The sequence below is a fragment of the Medicago truncatula genome, chromosome 2 (assembly GCF_003473485.1).
Source record: "Medicago truncatula cultivar Jemalong A17 chromosome 2, MtrunA17r5.0-ANR, whole genome shotgun sequence".
Classification (NCBI taxonomy): Eukaryota; Viridiplantae; Streptophyta; class Magnoliopsida; order Fabales; family Fabaceae; genus Medicago; species Medicago truncatula.
In genome coordinates this window covers 32,286,175-32,301,883 of record NC_053043.1, presented here as the reverse complement: position 1 = coordinate 32,301,883, position 15,709 = coordinate 32,286,175, and the positions used below count along the sequence as shown (strand labels likewise).

Genomic DNA, 15,709 nt, shown 5'->3' with positions numbered 1-15,709 from the left:
ATGGTGGGTAATTTACCCCAACCAATACACATCAGCCACATAAGCACATTTTTAAGTGGTATCCATGAACTATCTTGACCCCACCAACAAAATGCTCATTTTCATTGGTTGGTGGGTAAATTACCCACCATTCTTCAAAGGTAATCTAGAAAAAACCTTATACTTTACTGTGTTTGTGAATGTTATAGTCTTGTTCGTTAGTTCTAGATTTTTGTTTTTTTAGTTGAGAACTGGTTAGGATTTATTGATAAAAAAAAAAGATTTGAAGTAAATAATTTTTTTAAATATAGAACTGAATCCCAACAAATAAAAAATGTGGCTTATATGAGTTCTGTCAAAAAAATAAAATGATCTTGCGTTATTAGTGCCTATACAAGAAATCTTCTATGTGAGAATGAATAATTTTGGTAACCAAATATGATTGGCATTGACACATTGTCTTCTTCATCGTCATAGGAACATGTTATAATAAAGATATAAGATCAAAATGTTATGCTTTAGTGGATTTTAATGCTAGTATTGAAAATGGAAGAGAATAATATTTAAGTTGGTTTCATAGTAAGGTTTGCAAGACAATTTTGTGGTTTTAAGAAGCTATTTGTATATTATGGGGTTGTGATGTATTTTTGGTTGTTATTGACCTTGGACATGGGTTTTGTATTATTTTTTTTGGATGACTAATTTCTCCGTCTTGGACTATTTTCAAAAACAAAAGAATTTGCAGGGACCAAAAAACATTTATTTTTTTACAAGACTAAGACCAAAACGAGACATATTTGCAGGAACTAAAATCATATTTTAGCCTAGTCTTTATTATGTAAATTTTGTGGTAGCGATATTTAGCATCTACCTGCTACATGTGTTGCTATGCTCCTAATTTTGTTTGTTTATACACCAAACATACCTGTGCGATGACTTTGCTGCTTATGTGAATTCTATGCTTTTGTTATTTACTGTTATGAAGCTCTACATTCTAGTTTGGTATCTTTAACTTCAAATTCTAATAGACGAGAAAATAATAAACGGTACTATTTTTTTAAATTATTTTTTGTACATCTAAAACTTCGAGGACGAAATTTTTACTACGAGGAAAGAAATGTAACACCCCACATTTCTTAATATAAAATTTTAGAAAAATAGTGATAGAATACTCTATTATGTGAGATTGTTGTGATGCTATAATTTCCTACAGTTTAACATTTTGTAACCAAAAAAAAAAAATTAGTTATTATTTATATTAAATCTATCTTTCTATTATTAGACCTTAAACAAATTAATCTGATTTTAATATCAAGCAAAGGACCTTGACAAAGTTAAGCTTAATTCCTTCTTGTGGTTGAATGATAATTTGGTTACATTCATTTTTGGTTTTCGGGATTGATGGCGTCACCCTCTTTCATGTATGGGTGTTTTTGTTTAATTTATCTTTTCGTCGCTATTTTGTTTTGGTTGTGCTCTCCTGATTAGGCACCGGTAACTTTGTAACATACTTTGGGTGATTCTCTCTCTGTACGCCTTATATGAAGTGAGTCACTCTTGTTTTAGTAATATAATTCATTTTGTTTTGTTAAAAAAAAAAAAAAGCAAAGGAACTATTTTAATAAGAATTGGAGAGAATTAATATTTTTTTTTTGTTATTAAAATAAATAGCATCATGAGATATGTATGGAGGGCCTAAACCACCGGATTTGCTTAATAAGCCAATTGCTTTGTCCTTCGATTGTTAGCTAATGTTATTGGATTGAAAAATCGATTAGATATTTTGTATCTACTCGTCGAGATCTTTTACTTTTACCGGTTAGTTTCTCATCCTTCTTAAATTGTCAAACATTATCGTCTATATAACTGTTTGGATTTTTTTTTTTTGTGATGGTCTCCGTTATCATCTTCCATTATTTTGATTTGATTTTCATTTAACAATAATAAGTATAATCTAGTTGTCTATTTTAGTGTTAAATATCCTAAAAAGAACATTGTAACGATAATGGTAATTCGTTTTTGTGTTGAGTTTGGTGAGTTCTATTTTATATTCTAACAATACATGATTTCAATTGAAGCCTAGAGAAGAATATTAAGCCATACAAATAAATGTAAATATCATATAAATATATGTGGTTGTGTATTGAAACCAATTTTGTTGAATCAAAAGCGTTTTCAAATAAACTCTTAGGTTATAAATAAATCTAGCTTATATGTTTAATTTAATTAGTCAAACTTTTATTTTATGTAGTAATAATAATAATTATACTATAAAGTACGGTATAGATGGCATTGCGAATGGTTTGGTCACTTATTTGTGTTGGTTTATTGTTTGCCCTGCAAATACGCCTCGTTTTGGTTTTAGTCCCTGTAAAAAAAAAAAATTGTTTTTGGTCCCTGCAAATTTTTTTTTTCAAAAACAAAAAATTTTGCAAGGACCTTTTTTAAAAAAAATATATTTTGCAGAGACCAAAAACTACAAAATTAGTTCAGTTATAATGTGTCACGTATGCAAATCATCACAAAAGTGGATTCAGGGACTATTTTCAAAAACAACAAATTTTGCAGGGACCAAAAACAATTTTTTTTTACAGGGACTAAAACCAAAACGAAGTATATTTGCAGGGATTAAAACCATATTTTAGCCTATTTTATATGGCTTTCATGAGCTATTAGAGACTACAAATTAGAGATATGATCCTATTCAATTGTTGAGATTAATTTCCCTCGTTGAATTCATTATGTCTTGTGAAAGCTTTGATTCAGGTTTGGGGGAAAGAGAAGAGTTCGAGTACATGAGTTAATTGTGATGAACGGAAAGCAGTATTTTCCAAAATTCATACGGCGCTCGCTGCAGTTGTTGTATCCCTTTGAGAGGATAATTAATTAATGTGCAAATTTGGAATTGTGAGATTTAAAGAGAAATTAGATACAATATTAAGGTCTTGATTGATTTAAATTATCTTGAACTTGTGGTAATTGATGTCATGAATAAATTTTATGTTGTGGTCATGTTTGATATGCTGCAATGATTCTGATTGAGGATTGATTTGCTACAATTATTTAGATTGAAGAATTATTCGATGATTTATATAAATGTGATGTTGAATCTTGTTGAAATGAAATTTTAGTATGCAACATATATACGAGGACTATGGAGTTTGAGATATTGGTTGGACTATTAATATGTGTTGACGAAAATATGATATGTGAATATAGTTTGATGAATGAATATCCTTGATTATCCGTATTGAATTTGGATTGATGTGATTAATTTGATATGAACGAAACCCTTGCTTACCCTTATAAGATTCAAATTGATGTGATTAATTTGAGATGAATGAATACTCTTGATTACCCTTGTCGGATTCAGATTGTTGTGAATATTTTGAGATGAAGGAATTTTCTTGATTACCCTAATCCGATTTGGATTGATGCAATAGACTTGATATGAATGAATATTTTTAACTACTCTTATCTATTACCGTAGCCTTAAACCATGAGTTAGTGATGATTTTGATTTATGTTTGCTCTTAAGGGGTGTCGTAGGCCAACGAAGGGAGAGATTAGATGTAAGGGGTAAGCGACCATTTGACTCATGATTGTAATGTATTGTGAAATGAACGAGAATATTGTAATTCAGAATGATTCATTCAGGGCTTCCCACATATAGTCTAGCCTTATTGAGTAATAATTGATTAAGAATATGTTGATGGTAATAGTGGGGATTTAAAATATGATTGATAAAACTATAGGATTGTAAATTAAATTATGTTCAGATTGTTTAATATTTGATCCTTGTGAAATCATGTTTTAATGGTTAATTATTGTATAATAGATGTGTGTGTGTGTAAACACCGCTCGTTGAATCTCTTACTCTAGTAGAATTTGACTAGTTATCATGATTATATATGTTTGAACTACTGAGACTTGATTGAGATTGACTGAGATCCATGAATATGGAATTTTGTTGAATAGTGTGAAGTACACAATTTGAATTTTGATTATTAAATGAGTATGGATTGAATGCTAATGTATAGGACCTAGTGGAGTGTTTTTTTATCATCTAGGTATGGTCTGACAAACCTAATGATTGGGGAAGTATTAATGAATGAGGCATGATGTCATGGTTTGAAGTGGTGGTCTATGAGGGCATGGATAACTTTGAATAGTCTATAAGGACTCGACAAACTTTGAATGGTTTGGACTCGACCAACCTTGAGTAGCCCATAAGAACTCGGCCAACCTTGAATAGTCCATGATAATAAAAACTCAGAGCTAGTTGAAACTTTTAAAGAACTTCATATCACTGAAGGTGCTTCAGTACCTGAAGAAGCATATGAAGCTTCAGAACCTGTTGGTGCCTCTGATGGTCCAGAAGCTAATTCACCCTCTAAACTCATTCTGATGAAAAATATTCTGAAGAAGCTCATAATAGGAAAAAAGAATATCATAATAGGACAAAAGAAACAACACACTCCAAAAGGACATTCAAGTATAAGTCTTCGCATCTAGAAGAGCTAAGAATTGGAAACAAGGATAGTCCTCTCAACACAAGATCTGTATTTAGAGATGAACACTCAAAGTTGGGACTGCTTTCAATGATTGAACTCAATTCTATTGATAAAACACTTATAGATGATGGATGGATTGTGGCAATGCCAGAAAAGCTGAATCAATTTCAAAGAAATGATGTCTAGGATCTGGTAGCTAAACGATCTTAGAAGAACATCATTAGAACCAACTGGGTTTTCAGGAACAATTTCAATGAAAAAGGTGATGTGGTAATAAACAGATAGACTTGTAGCTCAAGGCTACAGTCAACAGGAATGTATAGATTACACTAAAACCTTTGCACATGTTGCTAGATTTGAAGAAATTAGGTTACTTATGTTATATGATGTTAATCATGATATCACTCTATATCAAATGGATGTTAAGAATGCATTTTTACAACCACCTGGGTTTGAAGATTTAAAATACCCAAAGTATGTTTTTAAACTGAAAAAGTCATTTTATGATCTGAAACAAGCTCCCAGAGCTTGGTATGATACACTGAGTAACTTTCTTTTTGAAAACAATTTTAAAAGAGGTCAAGTTGACATACTCTCTTTAAAAAGACTCTGAAAAATGATATCTTAATTTTTCAGATAAATATTGATGATATCATTTTTGGTTATACTAATGTTAATCTTTGCAAAGAATTCTCTAAGATGATGCAAACATAGTTTGAAACGAAGATGATGGGAGAATTAAAGTTCTTCTTTAGAATTCAAATTAATCAATGCAGATATGGAATCTATTTTCATCAATCCAAGTATACAAAAAAGATTATGAAGAATTCTAAGTTGGAAGATTGTAAACTAATGGCTACACCAATGCATCTAAGTAAAGAAGATACATGTAGTAAGGTACATCAGAAGTTGTATAGAGGTATGGTTTTGTGCAAGATTCCAAACAAATCATAGAGAGTCTTACTCAACTGTTGTTAAGAGCATTTTCAGGTATCTGAAAGAACTTGTTAATCTTGGCTTGGTTTACAAGAAATCCAAAGATTATAAGCTTGTTGGATTATGTAATGCTGATTATGCTGGAGATAGAATTGAAATAAAATCCACCATTGAAAATTTTCAATTCATTGGTGATAATCTCAGCTAGTAAAAGACAATCAACTATTGCATTGTCTATAACAGAAGCAAAATACATCTCAACTGCTAGTTGTTATACATATCTACTCTGCATGAAACATTAGTTAGAGGATCATCAGATAAGTGAAACCAATATTCCAATTTATTGCGATATTGAAATATCATTTTATTAGAGTTAAGTATATTGAAGGTAACTATCAGACTCTGAACTGTACAATTTGTCGCCTTATGACCATGTGCAAAAATAAACAAAGAAATTCAAGGACAAAGAGAATGCAATATATCATTCTAAAAGAAGCAAAGAAATTTCAAATGACTATTCAACGACATTAACCAAGTCAAGCAATATTCCATTGTCTCTGATCAAGCATCTCAATGACTCAATTTGTTGCGATGACACTCTTCAACGTCTCTGAAAGTTTCCTCTGTATAAGGACTTAATACCTGAAGAAAGATACAACACTAACTTGAATTTTAAAATATCCCTTACTCCGTCAAAAGCAATAGCACACAAACACTTTGAGAATTTCTTATAAACTTTCATATCTTAGAAATTCGTAAGTCTTAGAGTCCATATGAACTTTAATGTATTACACATCTGATTGTATATCAAGTTTAAAACCAAACAATATTTTATTTGATTAAGTTAGATTATAGAAGTCTCTTTCGGTTGTGATTGAGCATTAAAAGTCTCTCTTTTTTGTGTGATTCAGTAAATGAAGTTTCTTGCTTGTGTGTTTGAGCAACTTGTAATTTGTATGCTTATAGTGAAATCCCTTGAAAGTACAAGGGGACTAGACTACTCTAGATTTGTGGAAGGAACAAATATAATTATGTCTCTCTCTCTATCTCTCTCTCTCTCTCTTATATATATATATATATATATATATATATATATATATATATATATATATATATATATATATATATATATATAGACACACACACATGTTTGTGCGTGCGTGTGTTTGATTTTATACGGCTACATTCAAACTCTGTTTTAGACTTTGAACAAACTCTGTTTTGCTTCAGTCTCTGAATAGTTTTTTACAAACACTTCGAATAAGTTTTGAAAAAGTCAGCACAATTCAATCCCCCTTCCCTCTTGTGTTTTTTGTCACCTTAAAACTCCATCAACATTCAAGGATCCTTGGCGTGGCAAGCCGTCTAAGACCTTAAGACTTCAACAAATAGACTTCAACAAAGATTTTCTAAGTAGAGGGTGTAAAAATGTGCTTCTTTAAAATGACAAAAATAATTGGAAAATACTAATACATAGATATTCAAATGATTTTTCTTGAAGAACAATATTCCTATTATATTCAACTTTCTCAAAGATTAGAAAATGTGAAAAAAAACACCACTTTATTGTACACTACTTGGGGTCATGAGATAGTATTTATGATACAAAAATAAATAATCATTTGTAAACTGTATTTGGATTTCATATCATTTTTTTATCAAGGGTTGCAATGATTGAGTTGATATCTTTCAAAGAAATTATATGAAAGAAAACTCAGAGGGACTTTAAGTTGTTATAAGAGGATGTTGGGATAAACCTAGAGATGTTTAAAAATGATATTTGGAGAAACCTACAAACATTATGTGAAAGAAAATTAGTACTACTTTTCTCCTTCAGTGTATTTATTATATTCATATTTGAATTAAATGTGTTCTTGTATTAGCAATAGGTTTCTAAAAAGTTTTTAATTAACCTTCTTGAAAACAAACTTTATGTCAAAAGTTTAAACTTTCGTAGAAGACATCTAACTTGAGAAACCTTTTGTTGTCAACTTCCAATTTGAAAAGGGGATGGAATATGTTACATAACGAGAAACCTTTTGAGAAACCTTTTCTTACGTAGGAATATTCTCAATGTTATGATGAATTACTATGAGTTTGACTAGTTTAAATTTGAATAAATAACGAGTAATAATTAAAACCATATTTCATACAACTCATTGACATTTAATTTTTTACGATGAATTTACATAATCGTTATATGTATTACTAATCAATAACACGGATTTGTTAAACATAATGGTTGCAACTTAGACTTTAACTATTTAATTGTTTTCATGAAGACCAATTGTTGATTGATATGCTTTTGTATTAAATACATACATCGAAACAATTTTTTCACTAATTCATTTTATTACACTCGAAATGAATTTTTTTTGAATTATGACACCTTTATTTAATGTTTTTTTATTTATTGATACATATGCTTAATAAATTTAAACATTTTCATATTAAAGGGTTCTCACAACTACCCTTAATTGTGTTTTTGATGCAAGAATAACAATGTTATCACAAATTTGTTCTCAATGAGTTCGATTAAAATACACACTAATATTTACATATATCAATAAATAAATAAAATCTTATTCAAAATATAAAATTTTGTTATGAAACTATTAGAATAAGAACAAGAAGAGAGAATAGAGATAGAAGAAAGAAGATTATGTTATTCTCTTGTGATGTATAATTAGGTTACATATGAGCTCTATTTATAGAGAAATACAATGACTTGGGGAGTAAGCACAATAAGGCCCAATAAGCTAACAATATGATCCAATAACCCAATTGTTATATGGACATCCATAGAGCTGTCAAAATGGGTTGGCCCATACGGGCTGGCCCGTTTAGCCCGAATAAATATAGGGCTTGGGCCTAAAATATTGAGCCCGAATTTTAATAGGGCTTTTTAGCCCGGCCCTTAAAAGCCCGGTACCCGTTAGGGCTAGCCCGAATGGGCCGCGGGTAGCCCGTTAGCCCGCATAACAAAAAAAAATCTATAAATTATATATATTTTTCAAATAATTATTTACTTAGTTGATTATCAAAGTAAAAAACAAAAGTGAAAATTCAATGAATTAACACAAATATAAATGTAATATAAAATTATATTTATTCATTTCGTTATTTATAGTTTTAAAGATCGAATATATAAATATCTATAACCATAACATATCTAATTTATTTAAAATCATTTTCCTCGTCGTTTTAGTTTACGACGTTTGTACGAAAATGTTTACAATTTACTTTTGTGCTAGACATTATTTAAACATATTAAAAATATTATTTATAAAAAAATTATAGCAGTGTTTTATAGTACTTTTTTGAAATAAAAAATATATAATTTTTAATACGGACCGGCCCGTTTAGCCCGGGCCGTCCGTTTTGACAGCTCTAGACATCCACTTGTAATATTCATAACACTCCCCCTTGGATGTCCATCTTAGATATGCCTCATTAAAACCTTACTAGAGAAAAACCCAGTGGGAAAAAAATTCCAGTGAAGGAAAAAGAGTACAACATCCTTTTGTGTTATAATCTGCCTCGTTAAAAACCTTACCAGGAAAATCCAATGGGATAAAACCATGGTTAAGGGAAAAAGAGTGCAGAACACAATTTTGTCTCCCCCTCATAAAGACAATTATATATGAGACGAAGAAGTTTAAACAATCTTTTATGCAAGTTACTCAAAATCTTTACTTGACGGTGACTTTGTAGAAAGATATGATATATTTTCATACTCTTCTCCAAATTAGCAGCTCTTGTGATATCTTCATATTGAGGTGTTGAAAGAACCTCCTTTTAAAATTAGAAAACCACAAGTTTCTTGTATGTGTGAAATCATAATCCTTAATAAAGAGCATTCTCCACTTCCTTGATGTAGTGCTAACATTTTCAAATGATCGGATGATATTGTTGTTTCTCTAAGATACAAATTGTATGTTTGACTTTGCTGCAATATCTATATTTACTAACATTGACAAAAAAAATACCACGATATATATATATATAATAAGCAAAATGAATTCGTGTCCTCACCTGACCAATTCAAATTATTCATGATTTTCTTGAGGACATGATCTTTATTCACATCAAGTGACATCACAATCATTCTAGTACATAATCAATTAGATTTGTTCATAAAAACATTTATATAACAAAATTTAGAATCTCTGCAGGAGTTCTAATATATATATATATATATATATATATATATATATGATTATAACAAATTCATTTCAAATCCTTAAAATGGACAAATGATGTCATCTTTTCAATAGATTTGATAGTACGTTTCACTCAAATGAAATCCTTCAAGAAGTTTCATATAATAAAAATAAATTGTAGCACATTTTCATATAATGTGAGCCTTTCATGTGCTACTGAACTTAATCAACTATGAAAAAGTTCTTGGATTCACTTCTGGTAAATATGTCTTTTAAAATAAATGGTAGACATTTATCAATTCACTTCAGGTGATCATATCAAACTTTGTATATATGTAATTTACCATACTAATTCCTTTTTCGCGCGAAAAATCATATATAGTCATTTAACTTCACACCTTCAAGTGTGCGGACTACAAGTCAAAACAAAGTCTGCTTCATGAAGCGAGTTTGATTTCAGTAGAATTGTCTCTTTCCATTCTGTAGATATTTTCTTTATCTATAATCTTTAGTCGACTTTAACACATGATCCTCATTATTACTTATCACATATAGCGCTATATTATATGCAAAAACACGTCAACGTTGACTTCATTTCGGTTCCATCTCATTCCATTGAGATCTTTCATTCATGACATAATTTACCAATATTTTATAAGTTTCAGGTACCTGATTAGTTCTTCTGGAACTGAAAAAAACAATTATGTCAGAAAACTCTTTTAGAGTTTCTATATCCTCGTTTTGGGTTATCTTTCCTTTAAGCTCCTTTTCTTATTCAAAGCTTTTTATATTTGGAACCGATTGATCTATCATGCTTCAGGCACGATGAAGACTCATTTGCAATATTAGATTATCTAATATGAACATCTATTTCGATTGGAGCATTAGCAGCTAATAAGATTTGTTTACCTTTGCAAATGAGTTATATCTTGAGGATCAAGAAGAGACAATAATATTTCCTTTCAAATAATTTATTTGAACATCAGGTTCACAATTTTTAGCTGCTTACCATCTCCCCCTAATATTGGGAAAACCAAACCATCAATTGATAATCAGCCTACTAGGCTGTAAACAAGTTGGCTCAATACAATTAATGATAGATGGAGATTTATATCAAATATATTTTCCCAATGATAAATTAAGGGGAGAACTTACATATAGTAATGTGTTGGCTTGATGCATATCATTATCTCAATATACAAAATTATTGATTCCCAAAATTGAGTTTATAAGGCATTATCTCATAACCAAAATAGAGTTTATAAGGTATGGTCTCATAAGTATCAATCATACAATTAACTTTAGACGTCTAAATAATGGATCTCCAAATCCATTTTTATGAGCATATGCTACCAGCTGTTCAATATGAATTTGAATTGGTGAATGATACTTATGAAATGCTTTCTGAAAAGTTTAGAAAATAAACTCTTAGTCAAATTTGTTTAGATAATAATCTCACAAACTTCTGGTTGTGAATATACATGTGATTATTTAGTTGATGCATCGATTCAAATCATATAATATCCAAGTGATTCACATGATCAGTGTATTAATTTAAATAACACCTTATATAGGTGAGATACTCATTCCTTTAAATTGTCAATTTCCCTTAGGAACTAGTAACACAAAAGTCACTAGATTGAAGAATCTTCTGGCTCTTCAATATATATCCATATTAATTTATTTTTTTTTCAACTAGTTTATGCATCATAATAGATCCGGGACAACCCAACCAGTCTTGCCAACAATAAATTTAATATAATTTGTAAATTTCTGGTTTATGATATTATGTGCTTCCATTGCACAAATAATATAATATGTAAACTTCATGTTTACAATAATAAGTGCTTCTATTGCACTAATATAAGTGTATTATAAATAAGAGACAAAATAAAATTTTCACTACACTTATTTTCTTCAGAGTATATCTCGTAATATAGAGATTTTTAACATTAAAATTTTATGAGAATGCAATCTCAATGTTTAACTTTGTTCCTCCATGTAACAATAAATTAGTTATTCCAGAGCCTTCAATAATTTATTTATTTTGAAGTGCAATGCTAACATTGATTCCTTGCATCATAATTTATGAAAAATATTCGTGGTTCTTCCAAAATGCATGATTGAAACCATATTATTGTAAAAAAAAATAAAAATTAATAACAATAAATTTCAAATATCATAATCATGCTATAACCCAAATATTCAAATTCAAATGAAATAAACTTGAATCTTATATATACGAGAGAAAAAATCATGTCAATATTGATTCACTACATGTGAATATAAATATTTACCCATATATTGTAGAATCAATATTTCTCAAAATTAAAGAATCAATCCTTTGTATAATGTACTACCAAATTGAATCACAAAAGTTGAGATTCATTATTAAAATACAACAAATCTTCCACAAATATATATCATAACCAAATATATAGCATTTCTTTAATTATTTATTTATTTTATAACTAAATACAAAGTTTATACACAAAAATTATGTGAATCAATTTTAATTTCAAACTAGAAATTAAAAGGTAGGATATAAATGTTTTGCCAAATAAAAATATATTTTAACAACAAATAAATTCAATTCGATGCTAACAACATATTTGCATTTGTTGTTACAATGATCAAATAACCATACTCAATAATTCAAAACAAATATTTGTATATATGACATTTATGTGCATATCGATAATGGATCATAAATAAGTTTAAATCAAAATCCACACAAAAATTTCTCAAATTACATGAAAGCACAACCATAAAAATAAAATACTTATTTTTCATCAAAAGAATACACAAATATTGACTAGAACAAATTGATGTACATATCTCCTTAAAGGAAACTTCAGTTTTTCGAAAGTATAGAAAATTTTCTACATTGAAAAAAAATTTGGCCTACTATAATTTAGAAAAGAGTCTATATAGTCTATATGAGCTGAAATTCAAGAACTTAAAACATGATAATTTAGGTGCCAAACACGATTTTGGTGGTTGCGAAATTGAAATTGCCAAAATCGCATGGGATCAAAATTTTCTATCGTGAAGTCAATTTGCTTCTAAAAATAATGATTTTATCCAATTTTTATTTCAAAACAAAAAATTGTGACAATCAACTAAAACAAAATACATGATTCTAATTGGTGTCTATCAATCAAATTGACAATGAATCCATAACAAACAAGAGCCATAAAGTCAGTAAAAAAACGAAATTAGTTACATTATCGTTTTTTTTTTTTGAAAAAAATATATAGAATTTAGAAAATAATTTTAGATCAAATCTTAAAAAAAAAATTAATAAAATTTGAATCCTTAATTTTATGAAGAAAAAATAGATATTTAATTTAATATTATATTTGAAACAAACTCAAACGTAAAGATATGTTTCAAATCAATTATAATATATATATATATATATATATATATATATATATATATATATATATATATATATATATATATTTAACTTAGATCCAAATAAAAACTAGTTGGTTTATTTTAAACCCAACAAAACTGGTTTCAGCAAAATTTTTGGAAATAATCCACAATTAAAGGAAACAATCTCGATCAAATAGAGATTTTTAAAATTAAACTAAAAAGATAAAATAATAATTAAATCAAGGGATAATTTCAACTGAATCTTAAATCAATAAAACATGGAAATTTGGTGAAAAAAAATACACACCAATTCACAAAAGAAAAATGAGTTTTTTCAAGAACTTTTTCACGAACTACTCACAATCAAATCAATTATTTGTGCAATCCATGTATCACTATTGAATTCTTCAGGAATTCATGGAGAATAAAATTGGTTGATTTTTAAATTTTTTTAAGCTTTTCAAGAACTATATAACATATCTATAAGGCACTGATTTAATGTATCTATAAGGCACTGATTTCAATTGATGGAATTGTAACAGTATAGCCTATAATCATTGATACAAAATTAAAACTTATTTACATAAAAAAATAGATTAAGAAGAATTGCATACCTCAGTTGGTAAACTTGTGCTGATAACGTGTTATGAAACTATTAGAATAAGAACAAGAAGAGAGAATAGAGATAGAAGAAAGAAGATTATGTTATTCTCTTGTGATGTATAATTAGGTTACATATGAGCTCTATTTATAGAGAAATACAATGACTTGGGGAGCAAGCACAATAAGGTTCAATAAACTAACAGTATGATCCAATAACCCAATTGCTATATGGACATCCACTTGTAATATTCATAACAAATTTGAATAAATTGAACGTATATAATTATTTATTCAATTCTCCACTTCTTACAAGAGTGAATAAAATTAAAATAATTATATAATATACAATACACTTTTTGTATTCTCAAATAAATTGAAAATTCAAACAAGCCTAAATAAAGATTTGATAGAAATTATAGTAGTACCGACATTATGACTTACAAATATAGTTACATGCATAAAAGTAACATATGATTAGTTTTTCTTATATGCATTTACAATAAAATTTAGTGCACCGTGGAGATAGAGGAGGGGGGCACATGTAACTTGGACAATCATTGCTAGTATCACAGCCAATTCGATATAAGAAGCCTAATAAGAAAAAATAAAGTTACTAAAAGGTGATAAAATATGGTACATAAGATAAATTTGGATTGGAAATTGTGTAAAAAGATACTTACGGTTAGTGGTTGCAACATGAAATAGATAAAGAAAGATGATGAAAGCATAAAAATAACGTGGGATTTGAGCCATATTATTCCTTCTTTTCACGTAACAAATAAGAAAAATTTATCAATTTATAAGCAACTATTTCATTCCTTATTAACTTCAGATAAACGGTTGTTAGCTTATAAAAAAAAATTAAAAGTTGGTGGCCTTTATGATTTATAAGTAGCCAAGCATAAAATTAAAAAAAAAAATTGGATGACTCTATGGTACATCAATTTGTCGTACTTTTCTCTTTCAGTCACTTCGATCACCAATTAACTTTAGTAAAGATGTCTCTCAAGAATCTTGATGATCATCAAATTCCATTTTTCTTTATTTGTTAAAATTTAAATATATATTTTTTATTTCTATTTTAACCTTTCATTTTAGTGAATAGAAACATTTCCAAATAGAAATAATAGTTAAAAATGATTTAAAAATCAAGTTGTATAAATCATGCATAAAATAATATGGCGACACATTTGTTTAGAAATTATAATTACCACAGGCTAATTTTTTATTGAAAAATTGATAGGATCAAAGTTAATACATACGAATTTTGGAAATTGCATGAGTTGAACAATTAGGTACTATGGAATATAATAGTATGGAATGAAAGAAATGGAACTTGTTATGATATATAGTATGCCTTTATTTTGACATCTTTGAAGAAATTAATATACAAACTCCTTTTCATTACCTTGTTTGTTAGTTGCATTAGAATTCATTGAATTTAAGTGTTGATTTAGCGTTCTGGATAGGTCTAGGTGGAGAATAACTTAGTTGGTGTGAAGTGAGAAATTGTTATTTTTCTTAGTTTAAATTTGGTTTAATTGCACTTTTCCCCTCTATAGTTTGCCAATTGTGCGATTTTGCACCCCATAGTTTTAAACGAGCGATTTTGCCCCCTATAGTTTTCCCCCTTTCTGATTTTATGGTCCCCATGACATTTAGTGCTGATGTGTCTGTTTTTTATCAATTAATGTGTGTCACGTGTGTAATTTCATTTTTTTAAAAAAATAAAAAAATAGTATTTTTCAGATTTTGAGAGAAGGAGACACGTGACCAACAATAGAATTTAGTGCTGAAAATCTGAAAAATACCATTTTTTAATTTTTTTAAAAATAAAATTACACATGTGGCACACATTAATTGATAAAAAACAGACACATCAGCAATAAATGTCTTGGGGACCATAAAATCAGAAAGGGGAAAAATTATAGGGAGCAAAATCGCTCGTTTAAAACTATGGGGTGCAAAATCGCACAATTGACAAACTATAGAGGGAAAAAGTGCAATTAAACCTTTAAATTTTAACATATGGAAATCGTATTCGTATGAATCATTTCATTGTCATCATGAATTGGTTCATGAACTTGATAATGTATTAAACACATTTTCAAATGTCCTCGTGAAATTGAG

The 15,709-nt window shown here is 28.6% G+C and overlaps 1 long non-coding RNA gene across 1 annotated transcript; it reads right to left on the bottom strand.

The window, feature by feature from the left end:
• Positions 1–13,692: 13,692 nt before the first annotated feature.
• LOC25486883 (uncharacterized) lies at positions 13,693–14,420 on the bottom strand. Its single transcript, XR_003009367.2, has 2 exons — positions 14,260–14,420; positions 13,693–14,170 (listed from the first exon to the last, which is right to left on the bottom strand). It is a non-coding gene; the product is annotated as an uncharacterized lncRNA (long non-coding RNA).
• Positions 14,421–15,709: the final 1,289 nt, after the last annotated feature.